The 21,698-nt window shown below is 34.6% G+C and overlaps 1 long non-coding RNA gene across 1 annotated transcript in view; it reads right to left on the minus strand.

Moving 5' to 3' along the window:
• The window catches only part of LOC109500820, a 278,313-nt gene that overhangs the window by 233,318 nt on the left and 23,297 nt on the right, over window positions 1-21,698 (minus strand). The window lies entirely within an intron of this gene.

Consider the following 21,698-nt stretch of genomic DNA (forward strand, 5'->3'; position numbering starts at 1 on the left):
ACCAGGTGCCCCAGTTTGATATATTTTTTAAAAACCAAAGACTGCTATATAGAAGTATAGGACATATACATTTGATATACAGTAAGCTAAGGTATGCTGGCAAAAATAGATTAATATAATTAAGTAATAACTAATATACATATTAGTTATTAGATAATTTGAGCAGATAACTCAAGCTACTTTATAAGTAGGTTAAGAAGAATAGTTTTTTGGTTTTCAAAAATATGTATATATTGTACAGGACGTCTACTTAACGGAGCAAATATAAAAATATTCAAGTTATATTGCTAAATGTATCACTATTAAGCACCTTGAAATTAAGATGTTTCCCAAGGTAAGCAAAAGGTAAGGAATTAAAAGAGTTATTATTCAAATTGATAATGGTGCTAAATTTTTAGAAGAATATAAAAACTAATGCTTCAATGTCCTAATAAATAAAATATATATTTGATGTATTTTGCTCTATAAATATTTCCTAATGGATACAGAGATACCAAGGCATTACTTTGCAGGAATCTTGAATAATTCCTAAAATTAGACTTCCAACTCATTTTTGAGCTGGCAAATGACAGGTATGTTTGGTTTAAAAAAAAAAGTATAGGGGTTGAGGGACGCTGACACTGAAAAAGAAGGCTTATTTGTACTATTTGGAGCATTTGTCCTATTTTGAATACTATTAAGTATGAGTAAACAATTCTTGTTTCTAAATACTATATATCTGGTTCCACAAGCTAGAAAATAACTCAGTATCATACCTGGCACAACATACTTGTTTTCCATGTCCATGTAACTCAATCCAAACTTCTTAATTGTACCAGTTAATCCCGCTCCTAAGTCAGTTCACTTCTCCAATTCTACCACCACAAATCTAATTCAAGTGACCTAAGTCAAGTTTCATCTGGACCACTGAATGACTTAATAAATGACTCCCACAAATCTACTTTTTCCTCTTCATCACTATCAATAATGAAAAACTATTTAAAAAGTCAACATTTTTTGACCAAAAACTACTATTCTTTACATCTACTATAAGATCTACATTCTACATCATGCTTGTGTTTGTCACAGTATCATCACACATGCCATTTTGGTGTGGGATTTTGTCTGTTGTTTCACTATTCATTTCCAGGAGCCTGAGAGAGTATCAAACATATGCCAAAACTCAGTAAATGTTTTCTGAAAGAATAAACATTAGGTGAACTTGGAGCAGAAATCAATGAAATTGAACACAGGAAATCAATAGACAAACAACAAAACCAAAAGAGTGTTCTCAGAAAAGATCAGTAAAATCTATAAGCCTCTAATCAGGGTAACTTAGGGAAAACAAAAAACAACAACTACAACAACAACAACAAAAAACCAGGCACAAATTAATAATACCAGTAATGAAAGTAGAGACATTACTACAGATCTCATAGCCATTAAGAGGATAATAAAGAAATACTGTGAAAGACTCTAATACCCATAATTTAATAACTTAGATGGAATGGACCAATTCCTGAAAAACACAATTAGCCAAAGCCCACAAAATAAGAAACAGACAATTTGAATAGGCCTGAACAAATCTTTTACAAGTTCTTTCTAATCTATTAACCAAATTGAATAAACAGTAGCAGGCCCAGATGAGTTTACTGGTGAATTCTACCAAACGTTAAAGGAAGAAATTATATCAATTCTGTACAATTTATTCCAGAACATAAAAGTAAAGGATTATTTCCTAACTCATTTTATGAGGCCAGAATTACCGTAACAACAAAACCAGACAAAGGTATTATAAGAAAACTACAGACTAGTAGCTCTCATGAACATACATACACATTTCTCAACAAAATATTAGCAAATATAATCCAACATGTATAAAGAATTATACACCATCACCAAATGGGATTTAAATGAAACTAGACATAGATCTGACACTCTTCATAAAAACTCAAAATAGATCACATACCTAAATGTGATCTGTACATGTGAAACTATAAAACTGTTGGAAGATAATATAGGAGAAAAACTAGATGACTTTAGGTATTGTATTCTTTTTTATATACACCAACAAAGAAAAGACATAATTGATACACTGAACTTCATTAAAATTAAAGACTCTTCTGTAAAAGACAATAGAAAATGAAAAGTCACAGGTTAGAATAAAACATTTGAAAAAGACATCTGATAAAGCACTGCTAGCCAAAATATACAATGAACTATTAAAACTCATCCATGAGAAAATAAACAACCCAATCATGTTCACCACATCATTATTCACAATAGCCAAGATATAAACAATCTAAGTGCATGCTTATGGATGAATGGATAAAGAAATCATAATTATACACACACATATACATGCACTGAGACATTATTTAGCCTTAAAAATGAAAATGATCAGGCGTCTGGGTGGCTCAGTTGGTTAAGTGCCCAACTCATGATTTTTGCTCAGGTCATGATCTCATGGTTGAGGAGTTTGAGCCACACATTGGGCTCTGTGCTGACGTCACGGAGCCTGCTTGGGATTCTCTCTCCCCTTCTCTTTCTGCCCCTTCCCAACTCGTCCATGCACACACAAACACTCTCTCAAAATAAATAAACTTATAAAAAATGAAAATGATCTTGCAATTCACAATAACATGGATATGTTAATTAGCTTGACTACACTACTCATTTCACTGTGTATATCAAAACATATTATACATCTTACATAGTTTTTTTAAAAAAAGGACAATTACACAATTAAACATTAGCTTAAAACCTTTGTAGATACCTCATCAAAGAAGACATAGACATCAAATAAGTGCATAAAAAGATGCTCTATGTCATGTCATCTGGATAATGCAAATTAAAACAAAGATACCACCACATACCTATTAATGACAAAAATCCAGAACACCAACACCAAATGCTGGTGAGTATGTGGAGCAAAAGGAATTCTCTCACATTGCCATTGGGAATGAAAAAATGGTAAGAACACTTTGGAAGACAATTTGGCTGTTTCTTGTAAATTTACCCTTATCCTAGAATCCAAAGGTTGTGTTTCTTGGTATTTACCAAAAGGGTTGGCAACTTATGTCGCCACAAAAAACTTCACATGGATGTTTACAGCAGTCTTATTCATAAATGCCAAAGTGTGGAACCAACCAAAATGCCCTAAGGTAGTTGTATCAATAAATAAATAAACTGTGGTAATCTGGACAAGGGAATATCATTCAACCCTAAAAACTGAGCTATCAATCCATTGCAAGACATGGAGAAAGCTTAAACACCTATTATTCATCAAAAGAAGTCAACCAGAAAATGCTACCTACTGTATGATTCCAACTATATGACATTCCAGAAAAGGCAAAAAATATGTAGACAGTAAAAAAGATCAGTAATTGCCAGAGATTAAGATGGAGGAAGGATCAATTAGTCGAGCAGAAGATTTTTAAAGCAATGAAAATACTCTGTATGATACTATAATGGTGGATACTTGTACATTTCATGGGGTTGGACAAATATAACAACACCAAGAGAAACCCCTAATATGAATTATAGACCGTAATAATGATATGTAAATCCATCAGTTATAACAAATGTATCACTCAGATGGGGAATGTTGATAATGAGGGGAGACTATGCATGAGTGGGAGGCAGGGGGCTTATGAGAAATCTCTGTAACTTCCACTCACTTTTGCTTCGAACCTAAATCTGTTCTAAAAAATAGTCTATTAAAAATGAACTTTAATACCCTTTGTTATTCTAATATTAGATAACTATTGGAGGAATGCAATTGTTCTTTACTTTCTAGATTGAAGAAAACATGCCCAATGCTGCATTGCTAGCAGCACCACACAGCAGTTTGTTAACAAGTGACAGGCAGAGGGAGGAGGACACAAGGAGAAGTGGGGGAGAGAGGGACAACAGGTTCAGAAATAGAAAACAAAGAAATTAAATTAAAGCAATTTAGAAACCTAAATAAAGGCCTGACCAATTCAGAAATTGGCATTATCCTTAAATTTCTCCTCAAGAAAAGAAACACTATTGTTCAACTTCAATTGGAAAACTTCTGGTAATGAGTAACTTGGAACTTGCTACAACACAAGATAGAATTTTTTATTTTCTTAATGGAACTCATTCTTACAATTAGCTTACCTATAACCTTCACTCACCAGGCTTAATTTCACACTTTGAAGCTAAACAAAAATCAATCTAATTCTACTCCTACATAGCAGTAGCTTCTTCCAATGATAACTATTATACCTCTGCTATGTCTTATCTTTCTATTTATTTACAATTCCTTCTAATGTTTCCAGTAGGGTATAGTTTCTACTAATGTCTCCTTCCTATTTTGTATTTTCACTCTTCCACAGTTTGTCAATTAGCTCAATTCCCATAATTTAGTGATTTCCTTTCTTCATAAAAATTTTTTTTAAATAAAGCTTGGTTACCTTAGTTTACATGGCAGCTTTGCCATACAACTAAATTGTATTGACTTTATGTATCTATTAGATATTGAGAAAATTAACCAAAATTTGGAAATAAGGTAGGAGGAAGGTATGACTCTCAGAGTCGTGATAGGACAATGTTTAACAAGCTGAACTGAGAATTATTCAATCCTAGGAGACAATTCTAGGCTTGGCTTAGCTATTTGTTGTATAATTGGAGCCCAGAACCTGTGAAATTACACGTGAACTTCAATTTTTGTCAGAGAAGAATGATAAGGCCAAGGTTTGTAGTATGATTGATTTGTAAACATTAACCAGATCTATATTTATCAATCTTACCTCAATATTTTAATGTCTATTATTACTCACTTTTTCACATTCTTCTTTGAACCAGATTTACCAATTCACTATTTTCTCATTTATAAAATAAATACAGCTTCAGCATATGCTAACTTGATAAGTACATCAGAGTCCTTTTCCAATTCTTTGAAAATTATATTTTGAAATCTATGGTAGTTCCTTTAGAATGCCTTAGGGAATTTGATTGTAGGGGCCAATAAACTGTGTTGCCTGAAAAGTGCATTTTACAGACTATTTAAGCACACAAGTGCTTTTTTGTTGTTTTGTTTTTTGGGGTGTTTTTTTTTTGGTCCCTGAAGGCAACAGAAACAATAGAACTTGATCTTCACTGATTCTTTCCTCTCTTGTCATCTTTCTCTCTCTGTTGCTTCTGGTTCTTAGCTAAGTTTGGTATTGGTTTAGAATTATGTATGATAAATAAGTTATTCCCCATTGGTGGCAGCAGTGATTGTGAATTATGTTTTATTTAATGATCATTGTATGACTTATACAAACCTATTTTCTGTCAGTCAAACAATAATAAAACAAATGTTTGCTAGATTTGTTTTCTTTTTTTGCGTTTTTAGCTTGTTTTATTTTTTTTAATTTTTAATGTTTATTTATTTGTAAGAGAGAGAGTGAACGAGGAAGGAGCAGAGAGAGAGGGGGACACAGAATCTGAAGCAGGCTCCAGGCTCTAAGCTGTCAGCACAGAGCCTGACATGGGGCTCGAACCCACAAACTCCGAGATCATGACCTGAGCTGAAGTGGGATGTTCAACAGACTGAGGCACCCAGGTTCCGCTGGCTTATTTTCTATATGACCTCATTAAAGAAAATATTTCTGGACTCAGAAAGATAGCCCTTTGAAGCCTAAATTATGAGTTTTTCCTGCTTCTTTTGTCTTGACCCACTGTTGAGATTTAAGAATTAGAAAATCATTTACTGGGGCATCTGGGTGGCTCAGTCGCTTAAGCATCTGACTTTGGCTCAGGTCATGATCTCACAGTTTGTGAGTTCAAGCCCCACATCAGCTCTCTGCTGTCGGCACACAGCCCGTGTCAGGTCCTCTGTCCCCCTCTCTCTGCCCCTCCCCAACTCATGCTTTCTGTCTCTCAAAAATAATTAAATATTAAAAGAAAAGCATTTACCGTTTGAGTGTGAAATATTTTTCTATCTTCAAGGATAGAAACAAATAAGATTATAAAACCTCTTAAACAGGTCTATTTTGATTGGTTTGGAAAGATTAGCACATGTTTATAAATTCAAAATAAGTATAATATCCATCCCAATTGTCAAGAATAAATTTTTAATTTAACTTCTAATAATGTAAATATGCTAGCCTTTTAAAAATCATTCTAACAGAAACTGCTACTCTAGCAACATTTTTATATAAAAAGGCAAATCCATTCAATCAAGATGAATCCTTAGACCATCCAGATGGTTTGAAATTTTGATTTGGAAACAAGCCAACTTAATAGGTTTTCTCTGATTTTATCAGTTTGAAATATAATACAAGTATTCAATGGTTTTTGTTTGTTTGTTAATAGGAGAAATAGCTATTTCAAAATTTCTAAACTTCTTACACTGGTTACGATCAAATGAGCTAATTTAATTCTTACACCATGTCAAAGATTGAAAAAAATGCATGAAACCAGATTTCTGAAAATACTTGTAATAATTATGCTTAGCAGTATGTTAACTTCAGAATTCAATGTCCTTAATTTTAAAGCCTTGCATAATACTGAGTTCATTAGTAAGTAATCTTTGCATATCTAATATTGCCTAAGATAGACTACTGAAACACAGTTTTAGAAAATACAAAGGGGTGTTTCTTAGTTTTATATGTTCATTAATGCTTATACCTGGTCGAAATGTGATGTGGGTAGATAAAGGTGATCATTAGGTAGGAACATAAGCTTTACTACTTTGCTAAAATGCTTGTTGCATAGCAGAGAATTTTCAAATACACTGTTCGATGTTTCAACTCCCAATGTTCTCTATGAAATAGTAGCTAATTAGGTTCAGTGATAGTTAACATGGGTGATTGAATATATACTGGAAATAATGGCAAAGAAACACAACTGTGTACACAAAGTAATGGGGTATCTTTTTGTTTTTCAAGGAAAAAGAGTAGTTTTGTTCTAATGAAAAGCGGCTTTGATAAAAATTACTTTCATTCTGTCTCCTTACTTTTCATAATATTGTTATTCACATAAGTACAATAAAACTTAAGCCTCCTCTATACTAAGATATAATTGATCAAATTGATTTTATAATAATCAAGAGCACACCTGGAGTGTCATGTTTTGTAACAAGCTAATAACAAGTCTACCATTAATTGAAAGGGACTGTACTTTACACACGGAACCAACACCTCAAAATCTCTTCAAGGAAACAGGATTGTCATTGAGTTTCCAGGGCCCCAGCTTCTCAGGTGGTAAACAAGGTGACTCCCTTGCTAGGAACTATAAAAAATCTGGGGCTCTCCAGATATTGCTGGAGAAATCTGGTGAAGAGAATTTCTTTCACTTGGATTTTCAAGCCTCGGGACAGAATAAATTGTAGAGGCTTTTAAGTGATTTCTAAATGAAATTTCTTGAAAGAACTTAATTATCTGGCTTCCATAGTTACTTTGACACTATATAGTTAAAGAGGCTTATATAGTCAATTAGCAACTCTTGGTAAATCTGTGCTAATAAGCATAAATACACAAAAAAAGAACAACCTTTTTGTAATCAAGACTGCTTAGAAATTTATTACCAAAATGATAGTACTGTTAATAAAAGTTATTCAAACATCTAAGGCAAGGATAAGCTAACTTTTTCTTAGAGTATTTTAGGTTTTGCAGACCATACAGTCTATATCACAACTGCTCAACTCAGCCACAAACAGGGAATCAATTAATTGATGTGGCTGTGTTCCATTAAAACTTTATGAAAACAAGAAATTGGGCAGCAGGCATAATTTGTTGGCCTTCGATCAAGGGAAATACACTCATGTTTCTCTTTGTTCTTTTCTATAAAGCAAAGGCATAGGTTCTGTGAATTTACGTGTTAATTTGCACCTTTCTGTTCAGCATCAAGGATAATGTCCAAAGGTTATGGTTATATTGCCTTGTAAGATATTAACCATTTGTGTATCTAACCTAGCAAGCTCCATCTTTTAATGCTTTTTGGGGGAAGACTATATCATCCTTATTTCACTAATTTTCATTTGGGCCAGATTTACTGTTTTGCTAGGTCCTTCAAAAATGAGTTGAATATTTTCGACATTTTGTTCTGTATCTCTAAAAGAATGGTTTAAATTTTTGCAAACCATACATGGACAATATGAACTATGTTGGTGCTTTTTGAATCCTAGTTCTGCTTTCTTAGATATTGTAGATTCTAAGTATCAAGTTTCTCTCAGATTTTGGTCATCCTTAGTGGTAGGATCTGAGGATTTCCAAAGAGTGTTGCCTCTCATCTCTGGAGAAAATTAAAATGTGATTATCTAAATGTGTCCAGACCAAAACGTTTGAGACAAAGAGTCAGGGACCAATTATATTGTTTCACAGTACCTTTATCCCCTATTAAATATGATGCTAAACATGTATATTTTTCTTGCATTTAGTTTTCTACCTAAGGGATTTTTTTCAACTATGTGAATAACTCTAAATCCTAAATTGCCATTATTTTATAGGCCACTTGAGGCAGTAAACAGAGATCAAGCCTGTTCTTAGAGAAGAATCTATGTAGGCCTAGTAGAGAATGGTTACAAAGAGAGAAACTTCTTTAATTACTTTCCCTCATGATAGAGAATTTGAGCCTTTGAACTATCCACTACCATTTCTCTTAAATTATTAAGGACACCGAGGCAAGATGCACTCACAGTTAAATTGCTACACTTAACTCTGAGCACAGGATTTCTGAGTGACAGGCATGTCAAGTTCTTTATGGTTCAGAAACCTATAGACCATAAATATAAAGCTTCATGAACTGATAACCATAATTAGAGATTTAGTCCAGTCATAATTCTAGAATCTAGAGCACTGACTGGGATCCCTTCCTTTTTACAAGAAGTTTTGGTGCTCTGCCCTCTTCCTAGCAGTAAGTATAATGGCTTCCATCTGGCCACTATTCTGCAACAATGGAACTAATACAGTTTTTGCTTTAAAGGTTGTTTCCCAATGGATTGTACTCTACAGTGGGAGTAATTTTTACACTTGCCAGTCAGAAATTGAAAAAGTTAGCTACGTGGGGAGGACAGTGTTTTCTCCAGGGTTTCAATACTACCACTCTTTTGCTTTTTACTCCCTTTTGCTGCGTTTTCTACCATGAACTCTAGCTTGGGGCAGGGTAGTAAGATTTACAGTCCTGTTAAACTAAGAAATGTCAGATTCTCAGCCACCCAGTGTCATTAGCCACAGGCAAAAAGAGCTTTTCTTCAATAGGTTGTATTTATTTCTTCCATTTTCAGAGAAGCTGTTTAGAAGAAGCTAGTCTCCTTTTTGGAGTAACTTACTGAAAGCCACACACATACACACACACACACACACACACACACACACACACACACACAAAACAATTGACACATTCCACAATATTGGCATTTCTCTACAGGATTTCCAAAAGCCTTAGTAGCAGAGAACTAAAAATCTGAGAACCAAGTGAATTTGCATGAACATGGCAATTTAATTTTTCCACTTTATAACAGGTGTCACTAATTTCTCAAGTAAGGTTTGGGAGAAGCCTCATTCTGTATTCTTTAGCAAATAACCCACAGTTTAAATGTGTTCTAATTGTAATATTCCACTTCCAGGGACCAATTTCAGAATTAAAACTCTTTTATTTCCAATTAACTCAAAGTGGCATAAGCAAAAAGTGTTTCATTACCTTAAAATTGCAACTAATCTAAGATTGTTGCTAGAGTTCTGCCTCTCTCTCAGTCTAGAAATTCTCTTTTGTTGGTGATATTCTAAGTTTCCCTCATGATACAAAATGGCCACCAGAAAACACAAACCCATATGCCTCTAGTTCAGCAGTGGCAGAGAAAGGGGCTTTCCTGTTTGCAAATAGTTCCAAAAGTATCCCAGTCTTCTGCTTGTTGTCTGGCTGATTCAATCAGCTAGCCTGCAAGATGGAATTCTCTGACTGGAAATGTCTAGCCCAGGCATTAACAACACCATGAACCAAGAGTAGAGTAGGAATGGTTCCACGTAAAAAAAAGTAAGGGTTCTTTTACAAGAAATGGAAAAAAATATATATGTAGTACAAACACTTATAACCTGTTGAAGCATGTTAAAAATTTTAATAAATTTGATTTCTATTGAAATTTTTTGTAGGCCTATAGTGACTTTAGTAAACATCAGTTTCTTTTACAAATGTTTATAAACCATCTACTGAATAATCTCAGAGCTTTATTAGGTTTGCCATTAATAGCTTGTAGAAAATTCTTTTCTTTCTGAAGTTATATATTTCCTCCTCCATAGTTTTTAGCAATGACTTGATATGCAAGCATATCTTGAAGTTCTCAATAAATGGAAAAAGAACTGAACTTGAAACAGCTATGTGGTCTCTTCTTGTATCCAGTGTGTCATTCTTTCTTACTTTTTTTTTTAAACACATTTAGACTAGAGATTAAGTTCCTGTTTAATGGTGTTTTTCCACTTATTATTTTAATATTAGATCTTCAAGCAATAGAGTTCTCTGTCTTCTTTCTCTTCACATAGTTAAAACACACACTTCCTTCTTAAAAAATCATTTTCACAGGCTTTTGGCACAGTCTATCATTTAGTATTCCTGACACTATAAATGTCACTTGTACATCTATATTCTATCTAGGCCATTTGTTCCAACAGTGATGCAATCTCGTAAAATCTGTGCTCCTTTAAAATCCTCACAGGTTTGATTTACTTAGTTGATCTCTTACATTTTACTTCTTTATTTGGTAATTTGTAATAAAACTGAAGTATTTCCAAGTTTTAGAAACCCTCATTCTCAAAAACAAAATTCCATTTTGAGTGTAGTTCCTTAGTCCTAAATTACGGAGCTTATGTCTGCCTATTTCTAACAGCCTCTCCTTTAAGTATTATAAACTTAAGGATTACATGATTCCATTTTCTCATGGTGCTTGTCTGCTCTCAGCGTTACTCCAGTAAGGTATTATAATGCAATATAAATACCACAGCTTTAATAGTTTCTATTCTTCTTACTAGAATGGCTGATAACTTAAGTATTGACTTATTTGATGCCTTCATGTTCTTCTCCATAAAGTGATTATAATATTATATGCATCTTGGAGGTGTTGTGATGATTAAATATAATAACCTGAATAGAGTACTTAGTATGATACATGGTAGTGCTTAATAGGTGGTTGTCTTATTATTGTTACTGTTATAGTTTGTTAGATCTTTTTCTTAAAGTTATCCGTGATGGAGGCATTAAACAGTTAAGAGACTTTTTTTTCCAATATTACCTATTCTTGAGTTTAATTTCACCCAGTAGAGATCTTCCATTCACAGAGAACTACCAGCTCACACTACTTGTGTCTTCCTTCTAAATTCCTTGCATCTGTTCTTATCTGAAGACGGTTTTGTTTTTTAGAGGATAAAACATGCCACTCTTTTTTGAAAGATAGGAGTCCCTTCTATCTCCTCCCTATTTGAAAAACAATATAGCCAATACAAGAATTCTACAACAATGTTTTCTGCTGTTGTTTCCTTTTCTTTGTTTTTCCATTCACCAATTTCTCAATTCTGGTTTACATCTTTGTTTCCTCATATGTTTTTCGTGTTTTCACCCATCAAGTCATTCTTCCAAAAGTAAATGAACATTTCATCCTCCGTAACATTTTGGAATCAGAAAGACATTCTGGGAACATTTAAATTTTTCCATCAATGTCAGGGATTGGTGCCTGTCATTTTGAGTTATTTCTCTAGTTTGGATCACCACAATTGTCTCCTATTATCTCCATTTATCTTGACTTCTTATTCTTCACCCTCCCAGAAGTGTTATTTTTAAAGGACCAGTAGGATTGTGAAACTTTAAGTTTTTAAAATTATACCTTCCCTATTCCTACAGATCAAAGGTCAAGGTCAGTGCCCTGAGAAAGAAAGCTGTCATAATTCTACTTTCTGGTCAAATAACAAATGCATGCATACCTACCATACTGAAATGATTACTAACCTATTTAAGTACCCAGTAGACTTGGTTAATGTATGTTTGTTTATAGGCTTGACAATAAAGTGGGTCATATCCAACTCTTCTGATTATAGCTGAATGTACTAGAAATAACTTGTGTGCCGTGGCATGAAAAGATGGCCTGACCCAATCAGATTTGTCTGACAATATAAGATTTTTACATTATAGAGTAATATAGTAATCCATGGAGAACTCCACTAGAAAGTCACGTAGGGTGAAACTGGGAAGCCACCAGCTATATGTGTACAGAGAAAATAACAGTGTAGGAAGTCCATCATAAGAAAGAAACAGAAAGAGGTTCAGGCTCAGAAGTTTAGTCACTGAGGACACCCAGACAGAGGCAGACAGAGAAATATGGACAGGCTGCCTTGATTCATGACACTTCCTGGATGCTATTTCACTGAGACTTTTGTGCCTTTTTTAAAATAAACTTTCCCTTTTTCCTTGAGCTAGTTTTAGTAGGTTTTTGGTCTCTTCCACCGAAAAAGTCTTGACATGAACAGGCTATTCTTGGTCACCTTGTATTTTTTCCCCTCTGGCAAATTTTTCTGCCCTTGTAAAACTCCTACTTTTATGTCAAAGTTTAGCTCAAACATTGCCAACTCTATGAATTTACTTTCTACCTTCTTGGGCCAAATTGAATTTCTGTCCCCAGCATGACTGAAGAGTACTATGTATTTTCTTATACTATATATGCTGTATCACATTTTAATTGCTTAGCACTAAACTCACCTGGCCATGCTTCAATTTCTACATCTGTAAAAAGTAAATACTAATAGTATTTCTTGTCAGAGATTTGTAGTTGCAATTAACTTATTTGGCACAGGTAAAACACTTATAAATTAGCCATCATAGTAGTACTGACTTTCCTATCTAGACAATATTAATTCTGTTAGTGCTAGTCTCTGATATAATTTTCTTGATCAATAATAAGTTAAAACTATTAAATATTTTAAATTGTATCTGTTTCTGTGTAATTGTACAGTTGAATAGATAGGTATAAAATGATCAATATCTATGGCCAAGTATAAAGTTACAACTAAAATTGATTTGGGTGAAAAATAAGGACTTTTTTGTAAGACTTGTCACCACTAAACTTTTATCCTAAAATGACTAGCAAGAACTGTGTTGGTTAAAACCTACTTAATCCATCATATAGCTTGGTTTCCATAAAGCAGAGCCAAGGACAATGGAGGGTTGGACATCTATCTTTTAATATGTAAATACAGAAGCACTTAGAGATATTTAACGTGGAATGGTACTTCAGTCATTTCTTTGAAAATTCCATTTTTATAAAGTACTGAGCCAGTTTGTCATAAGCACAAGTGTAACAATGCCCAGAATGACACTGTATAATAAATAGAAAAAAAAAGTGCTATTCCTTGACAACTGAGTGCATTCCCACTGTGCTTTAGCCTTTTGCTTGTATTGTTAGTGAACTCTGCTACTTCTTTTGTTACAAATTCGGAAATAAACATGTAACACTTCAATAGAAACAAAAATTAAAAGAAATAGATTAAACTGATTAACCTGCTTCTCTGACCTTGATCAGCTGGGTTAGTTGTATTCTATTGAAATGTCCTTGGAATAGCAAAATGAACACTGTTTCCCAAATCTTGTGTAGCTTGTAGAAACTGGCAAGAAACTATTTTATTTAAAGTTCAAACAGCATTAATGTCAAAGAATTGTAGATATCAAAGCCAGAGAAATTATGCATCTTATATGTCATAAACCTGTAGCTGTTCTGTGCATTAATTGCCATGTTCATTAGGAGTAGTTTGACTCTTAGTAGAGGAGGCTAGGAACTGATTAAAAGAAACATCACTCTGCAAGTGGTTTTAAAATTAGGGCTTTTACTTAAATATTCCTCAGAAAATAAATAGAAGTCTGCCAGTAGGCATAAAAAGAAAAAAAAAAAAAAAACAGCCCAGAAAAAATAGACCTCCGTTAAGAATCAGAATAGTTTTTGGAAACCTATGCCAGATAAAGTAATATTTATTCTTCAGCGAAAACTCCTTTCTTTAAAACTTCACAGTGACAATTTTGCTGTTTAAATTAAAAGGCCATAATAAGGGAATACCAGGTGAGCGGCTTCGGCAAAAGAAATTTGCCTACTCAGTTTTGGAGGCCAGAAGTCCAAAAACAGTGTCAGCAGGGTTTGCTCCTTCTGAAGACTGTGACACTCTTCTAGGCCTCTCCCCTTGGCTTGTAGACAACCATCTTTTCCTTATCTATTTGTATCCTCTTACCTCTGTGCATGTATATTTGTGTGCCCAAATTCCCCCTTATAAGCACACCAGGCATATTGGATAAAGGGGTTTACCTTAGTCCAGTAGGTCTTTATTTTAACTGTATCTGCAATGACCCTGTGTCCAAACAAGGTCCTGCCCTGAGCTGCAGGGGTGGGATGGAGTTGGGGATTGGGGGGCTGAGGTACAACTTCAATACCTGAATTCTGCTGGGACACATTTCAACCCATAACACCTTTTGCTACCAACAGTCATTCCTTTGCCAATAGCCTTTCTCTCAGTGTGGCTACATGTGCCCTTCACCTATGAGCAATTCAAAACATATTCTTTAAATTTCCATCTTCAGTAACACAAATTGCTCAGAGCAAAGGTGACAAAACTTGCCTCCCAGTTGACGATCACTCAGTAACATACCTCTACTGACAAGGAGCTTGCCTTCACATTTTTGGCACCATCTTGCTCCGTGTTTTTCTAATGTGTGTTGCAAAGAGAAACCCCGAAACTGCTATTAACTGCCCCTTAAATATTCTCTTTAAATGTAGCCTCATGAACAAAAGCCAAGTAAATACACATTTTCCTCCCCACCCAATACCAAACCGAACCTCTACATCTTTCAGATTCACTTTCCAGCCTTTACCCACATCTACATCCTAGTTTATCTCTTTCCAAGTACTTTTAAATCCTGTCCTTTCAGGGAACACCAAGTGCCAACCTGCCCACTTCTTCTTTGGCAGTTCCTTTTTGTTCCAGCTCTATTTTCGTTTGGAAATTTTTCATGAGGTCAGTTTTCTTCTTAATTCAATAGTCTTGAAGTTGCTGTTAAAGTTTTCAACATTTAAAAGAAGTTTAAATTGTATAGGTAGAGACACAGAAAGTTAATGCCTTATATGACTTCTAGTGGTAATTCAAGTAGCTACTCTTTAGAAGCACATAAAAATATGTATGTGCATGTGTATATATACATATATATGTAACTTAAAAAATCATCCATTTGGTTATCTTTCAAGGATGAACATGGACTCTCATTTTCTGCTATGACAGACAGTTCATGGGTATTATACTTAGCTACTTAACTCCTAATCATTGATCTTTAATCAGAACTTTTTCCTGGTTATTTTTCAACTGAATGGACCAAACACAAAGGACAGTAATACTCAGCTAGTCTTTCAACTCTAATCCAAGGTCTACACCATTATTTGAGCTATCCTTTATAAAGTTCTAGTCTACAAAACCTACATTCATTCTCTCAACAAATATTTATAGATCACTCTATGCCAGGCATTATTCTAAGTGCATACAATAGAGCAGTGCAATAAACCCCTGTGTTCATGATATTTAGGGTTCTATGGGAGAGACAATACATGTAATAAGTTAATTATATATCAGGAAGTGATAATTGCTGTGGAGAATAAGAGATGAAGTGTTAGAAACCATTTTAAAAATTACCAAAAGTCAAAAAAACAAAGACTGAGAAATTCAACTACAAGAAAAATGAGAAATCCCAAATGAGAATAAAACACCATAAATGTCAAAACACAAATAACAAACTAGGTCAAAAGTATTTGCAGTATATACAAATACATGATATCACTTATACAAAGTGAAATTTGGGGGGCCTGAGTGCTCCAGCCGGTTAAGTGCTCAACTCTTGATTTTGCCTCAGGTTCGTGAGACTGAGGCCCACATCTGGCTGTGCTGACAGTGCAGAGCCTGCTTGGAGTTCTCTCTTTTCTCTCTCTCTTTGCCCCTCCTCCACTCACTCACACATGCGAGCTCTGTCTCTCTCAAAATAAACTTAACAAATAAACAAAAACACAAAGTTTTGGGGGATAACCTTAGGAATCCTCTGGGCTTACACCAATGAGTTAACAAGGCATAAAGAAATACAGAGCCATAAAATGCTCACGCCTGAGTTTGGGTAAACCAGAATGGAACCCCAAGAATAGGAGGGTGCAAAGGCACCCCAAGAAAAGGAAGGCACAAAGGTGCCTGGAATAGGAAGGTGCAAATGCACCCCAAAATAGAGAGGGGATGCAGAGCCCCCAGAATAGAGAGGGAGATGTAAAGCCCTAAAATAGGAATGGGTGCAAAGGTGTCCAATACATAGGTATATGAAATAAACAAGACTACATATTCAGGGTGGAAGCACCCCAAATTTAGTACCTTAGCAGAAAAGTTGCTTTCACAGGAGGATAGGGCCAGGTTAGGTAGATTGGTGAATTCGCCTATGGACCCTTGCACTGCAGGCAAAGCAGCCCAGAGCAGAGCTGGTTAACAAAAGAAAAGGTGCCTTGTTAACCCTGAGGTTATTCCTATTCCCTGTCTCATCCCCTAGACTAGCTATGTTAAACAGACATGGCACCTCCTGTCTGCCATTAACAACCATCTGCCCATCTGCCTTGCACCAGGATTTTGTTTTATATTGACTCTAACCCCAAACACTGTATATCTTCAAACCCCCCCTTTCCCTCATGCCCCCAAGTTAATGTTCCCAGTTTCTTTGTCTCTCTGTACACACCCATCACGTTTGTAAGCCTTCTGATCTGAATAAATACAGGGCAAAGACCCTTATTCAGGGCTCTTGTCTTTTCCCGGACATTAGCCATCTCTTGCTTTTCATCCTGCACCCCGCTCTCTTGCTAGACAACAGAGAACTTTAGACTTAGAGTCTACGACACAAAGTGAAATTCAAATCAAAATACAAAGTGCCTTAAATAAAACTAACAGGTTGAAAAATTCTATTAAAAATTGAATTTCCAGGGTACCTGGATGGCTCAGTCATTAAGCATCTGACTTTGGCTCAGGTCATGATCTCACAGTCCATGAGCTTTAGCCCCACTTTGGGTAAATCGCAAGCTCTGGGTGAGCCTAGCTTGTCTCTCTCTTTCTCTCTCTCTCTCTCCCTCCCTCCCTCCCTCTCTGCTCCTTGCTCACTCTTGCCCTCTCTATCTCTTTCTCAAAAAGAAAAAAAAAAAGAATTTCCAAAAGTTGAAAAGGTCTATAACAAACGTAGTTGTCAGGGCTGTGTGGAAAGTTTGGCCTCATGGATGTATAAAGTGGTACATGGAAATATAAAGTGGTACATGCCCCATTATTCTATCTGGCAATTAAATTACACAAATTTATTCCACAGCTATATCTCTTACATAAGGTGACATATATCCACATTATTCCTTGCAAAACTGTTTACCTTAGATAGGATACTTTTTCTAAAATTATTTATAAGGACCATATTAATAACATACATGGTTGTGTCTCTGAGAAGGTAAAAGATGAATTGTGGGTAAATGGTGAAAAATAATCTAAATCTACACTACCATTAAAATGCAAAATGATTTTAATAATAGCAATAATGGTAGTAATAAAAGTAAAAATAAATCACTTAAAAGTGTAGAGGATTAGACCTAGCTGGATATGGATAAGGTGAGAGGGAGAATTTTCTGTTTACTTCACAGTGCATTTTTATTTTTGAATATGCAAATGTAAGAACTATTCAAAAATTCTAAGGAAAAAAGCATTCATTATTTAACCTGAGGACCTTTCACAAAATAACATGCAGAGAAAATATTCGTTTATCAAAAAGTAATGTCCTTCTTAAACCAATCACTTACTTTTAAAATGTATTTCTTGGGGCGCCTGGGTGGCTCAGTCGGCTAAGCATCCGACTTCAACTCAGGTCACGATCACAGTCCATGAGTTTGAGCCCCGCATCGGGCTCTGGGCTGATGGCTTGGAACCTGGAGCCTGCTTCTGATTCTGTGTCTCCCTCTCTCTCTGCCCCTCCCCCGTTCATGCTCTGTCTCTCTCTGTCCCAAAAATAAATAAACGTTGAAAAATAAATAAATAAATAAAATAAAATGTATTTCTCAAAACCTGAAGTAAATCCTAGAGAAATACAGAATTCTCCTAAGTATATATATGCCATTAGGGTATGGGAATATTTGAGAAGTATACAAAATGTATTTAGTAATTATCACCTTGATTTTCATGTGTTAACTTCAATACTCAGTCTGTTGATTTTATTCCACAAGATAGTAGTATCATGAAAATACTGATTAGTCCCTGTCATAAAGTGTGACTGAAATTTGCTTTGGTGTATAAGATTTCCATATTTTTCCCTTTACTTTCTACACATGATTAAACTGCTCCCAACTCCAGTTCCACTAGTGAAGGTTGTCCTTAACCTTTTCCCTTAAGTACAAATGGACATATTGGGAAACACCAACATAATAAATAGCTGATATCTCTTGCTCAGCTTTATTTGGGAATAAATGGATGTATCCCTAAAAATAGCCTTATTCCAAAAGTGTTAGGCAAATGTCAAGAAGTACAAGATGGCATTAGGATGAATACCTGAATATAATAAAAGCAAAAGTCAGGTTATAAACTCTCCTTAAGTTGTCTAAATTATATTTGCTGTTTGATACAAAAAGTATAACATTGTCTGATGTGGACTTTATTTTTTTTTAATTTTTTTTCAACGTTTTTTATTTATTTTTGGGACAGAGAGAGACAGAGCATGAACGGGGGAGGGGCAGAGAGAGAGGGAGACACAGAATCGGAAACAGGCTCCAGGCTCCGAGCCATCAGCCCAGAGCCTGATGCGGGGCTCGAACTCACGGACCGCAAGATCGTGACCTGAAGTCGGACGCTTAACTGACTGCGCGACCCAGGCGCCCCTGATGTGGACTTTAATATGTATGTGTACATGAGGTGTCTGGGTGGCTCAGTTTAGCGTCTGACTCTTGATTTTGGCTCAGATCATGATCTCACAGTTCATGGGTTCAAGCCCCACACCACCAGCATGGAGCCTGTTTGGGATTCTCTCTCTCTCTCTCTCTCTCTCTCTCTCTCCCCTCCCTCTCCCACTCTCTCTCAAAAAAAAATGTGTATATATATATATATATATATATATATATATATATATATATATACATAATGTGTGTGGGGGGGGTGTGTACATAAAGTATGTACGTAGAAGAAATTTTTAAGACCATTATATTCCAACCAAGAGAGGATAAAAGAGACTTAAAATAAGGTTTCTTCACTTAATCAATTGAAAAATAGACACCAATAGATCTTTGTGGAGGTAGAATAGTTATGTTCTTTGATGGCAGTGGTAGTTACAGGAATCCGTACGTATGATGAAATGGCATAGAGTTTTATGACGTTGAATCCATGTAATTTCCTAGTTTCCTATTGATATTGTCCTACAGTTACATAATATATGTTTCCATTGGGGAAACTAGATGAAGAGTGTATTACACCTTTCAACTTTCTTACTTCCTCTAAATCTGTTAATTGAAAATAAAAATAACTTATAATACATATTTCCTGAAGGGGCTGACCATGTTTTCTTCCAATACACACAAAATTTGTGCAATGTTTGATAGATCATTCTTCAAAATTTTTAGTGTGCTGTGTACGAATAGAAATCTGCCTGTTTTTTTACACATGTAGAATTGAAACAGGCAGCTTAGATGGTAAATGTAAGTCTAATATGTGAGTAATGTTAAAAATTTGGCTTTCAATCTTCATCAATACTTACTTAGCTAGTATCATTTTTTTAATTTAAAATATTAATACATGTTATTTTTGTTAACACTTTTTTTAAGAGAATGTTATATTATACTGAATTTACTCAGCTACTTAGAAAAAAGACTCCCAAGAGAACTTCTATATTAAGCTAAATACATAGAAAATACACATTAGCTTGTGTTAGAAACTTAGAAACCTCTTGCCTTCAGAGATGTCTATATCAACAATTTCATTTCCAACTTTCCACTTATATTTTATTTTTAAATAATTTTTCTAATCCTGTGAAACCATTTAGACCAAATAGGTTTTTAAAAATCCTATTGAGAAGAAATTTGTTTTAGTGAAAAATTCATTTTATTGCCCCATGTCTCTATGAGTCAGTTTATTAAATTGTAAAATTAGTTGATAAAGAGCACCACAGTTAAGATATCCTCTAAAATTGTTATCTGATTGTCTCCTACTGAATTAGATTTTCTTTTCTTCTACTTAGTCATTAGACCTTGGTATATTTTGTTTTAATAATGTAGTACTGCTCTGCATTTACTTAAGTTTTAATGCTTAATATGAAGATGTATTAATTATAGACTTATAAATATAGCAATAAATTTAATATACTTCATATTTTATTAACTTGCTTCTTGCTGATGTTAGGCTGCCAAATTGAAATAGCTTAATATTTTAGCATTTCAATACATGAAATATGCAAATACACTTATCCACGGGGTGAAAAAATTAGAAGGCTCTTGTGAAATACTGATACAGTAATTTCTGATCACATAGATACAATCTTATGTCATCTTTATTGTAAATATCTAGTAAGTCAATAACAATGTCAATGATGTTTTATACACATCAATTGTGAAAATGAATTTTTAATTATTTTTATCATAAAAAATTTTTATTTAGTTTTAGATCTTAAGGCTAAACATGGGACAAACAGAGCTGTGTGAGTCTCCCTGTGATATATCCATATGCAGTAAGAGGCAAGCCTCTGGCAAAAGGAAGTTGCTTATTAAGCTAAAAATAAATTTCCTCAGTCTCATTCTTTTGTGTGCGCTGGTAGTAACACAGGGCAGAATTACCACACATACATGCACACACAAATTAAATCTGCCAGTTAGATATCAGATACCAACTTTAATATAATGCTAAGATTTCTCCCATCAACTATCATTTAGCTATCTGGAATCAATCTTCTATAACAGTATGATCAGAGTGATCCCTTGAAAAATAATGTTATCATCCAAGAATATATCTCTATAGAGAGAAGGAATTATTTTAGTGCTAGGATTGAGATTTCCTGAGATAATATCAGTTAACAGATATAGATACAACAAAAAATGACAAACACTAAAGAAAATTAAGTAGACATTTAACAGAGGTGTATGCTTCTTAACAAAATAAATAGACGTGCTAAAATATAATTTTAATATTATTGAGGACCTACAAAGAAATGGTCTGTAATTTGTCAGGAAACTCATATCACACTCACTCCAATAATAGTAATTAGCAAGGTTGATAAACCCCTATTTCTAGTAGAAAGTTGTAGGTCTTAAAAACAAGGATACTGAACATTTTTTTGTTACTTTTAGGAAAATAGGATTTGGGACAATCAGAAATTCAGGATCTTTGCATTTAGACCTATTTCCCAACACATCTCATCAGGAGAAGTTCACCTGTCTTAAAACATAATCCCATAATGTCCATGATGTGACAGAAAGGAAATCATTAGATTTAGGGAATTTAAGTTTTATAGCTGAAGTTTCAATAACACTACCAGAGTTGAATAGGTCCCAAGTGTCATATTAAAGAGTCAGTATAAATGACTAATTCTGTGTGGTGAAAACGCTGATGGGTTTCTTATACCAAGCTGTCTAAAGAGAGGGGGGATGGTCAACTCTGGAGAATTGCTTCATTGTACTCATTGGGGAAGAGGAGCACATGAAGGTGTGACCATGCAGAAACATTTTGCAA

This window comes from Felis catus, chromosome B3, assembly GCF_018350175.1.
Source record: "Felis catus isolate Fca126 chromosome B3, F.catus_Fca126_mat1.0, whole genome shotgun sequence".
NCBI classification, from domain to species: Eukaryota; Metazoa; Chordata; class Mammalia; order Carnivora; family Felidae; genus Felis; species Felis catus.